We start from the raw sequence: 1,295 nt of genomic DNA, 5'->3' as shown, positions 1-1,295 counted from the left end.
GATGTGATATCTCAATGCTTATACCAAACCTGAGACCCTTCCTATAGCATGAGATGTGATATCCAACTCCTTCCCATTCCAATCCTGAGACCCTTCCTATAGCATGAGATGTGATGTCTCAATGCTTCTAATACCAAACCTGAGATCCTACCTCTAACATGAAATGTGATATCCAACTCTTTCCCCTTCCAAACCTGAGAGCCTTCCTATAACATGAGATGTGATATCCAACTCCTTCCCATTCCAACCTCAGACCCTTCCTATAGCATGAGATGTGATATCTCAATGCCTCTAATACCAAACCTGAGATCCTTCCTCTAACATGAAATGTGATATCCAACTCCTTCCCTTTCCAAACCTGAGAGCCTATCTATAGCATGAGATGTGATATCCAAGTCCTTCCCATTCCAATCCTTAGACCCTTCCTACAGCATGCAATATGATATCTCAATGATTCTAATAACAAACCTGAGACCCGTCCTATAACATGAGATGGGATATCCAACTCCTTCGCATTCCAATCCTGAGACACTTCCGATAGCAGAGATGTGATATCTCAATGCTTATACCAAACCTGAGACCCTTCCTATAACATGAGATGTGATATCCAACTCCTTCCCGTTCCAAACCTGAGACCCTTCCTTTAGCATGAGATGTGACATCCAGCTCCTTCCCATTCCAATCCTGAGACCCTTCCTATAGCATGAGATGTGATATCTCAATGCTTCTAATATCAAACTTGAGACCCTCCCAATAGCATGAGATGTGATATCCAAGTCCTTCCCATTCCAATCCTGAGACACTTCCTATAGCATGAGATGTGATATCTCAATGCTTCTAATACCAAACCTGAGACTCTTCCTATAACATGAGATGGGATATCCAACTCCTTCCCATTCCAATCCTGAGACTCTTCCGATAGCAGAGATGTGATATCTCAATGCTTATACCAAACCTGAGACCCTTCCTACGGCATGAGATGTCATATACAACTCCTTCCCATTCCAATCCTGAGACCCTTCCTATAGCATGAGATGTGATATCTCAATGCTTATACCAAACCTGAGACCCTTCCTATAGCATGAGATGTGATATCCAACTCCTTCCCATTCCAATCCTGAGACGCTTCCTATAGCATGAGATGTGATGTCTCAATGCTTCTAATACCAAACCCGAGATCCTTCCTATAACATGAGATGTGATATCCAACTCCTTCCATTCCAATCCTGAGACCCTTCCTATAGCATGAGATTTGATATCTCAATGCTTATACCAAACCTGAGACCCTTCCTATA

The sequence above is a fragment of the Ambystoma mexicanum genome, unplaced genomic scaffold (genome assembly GCF_040938575.1).
Source record: "Ambystoma mexicanum isolate Mex_15411 unplaced genomic scaffold, UKY_AmexF1_1 Mex_scaf3, whole genome shotgun sequence".
Classification (NCBI taxonomy): domain Eukaryota; kingdom Metazoa; phylum Chordata; class Amphibia; order Caudata; family Ambystomatidae; genus Ambystoma; species Ambystoma mexicanum.
This window is presented reverse-complemented; position numbering follows the sequence as displayed.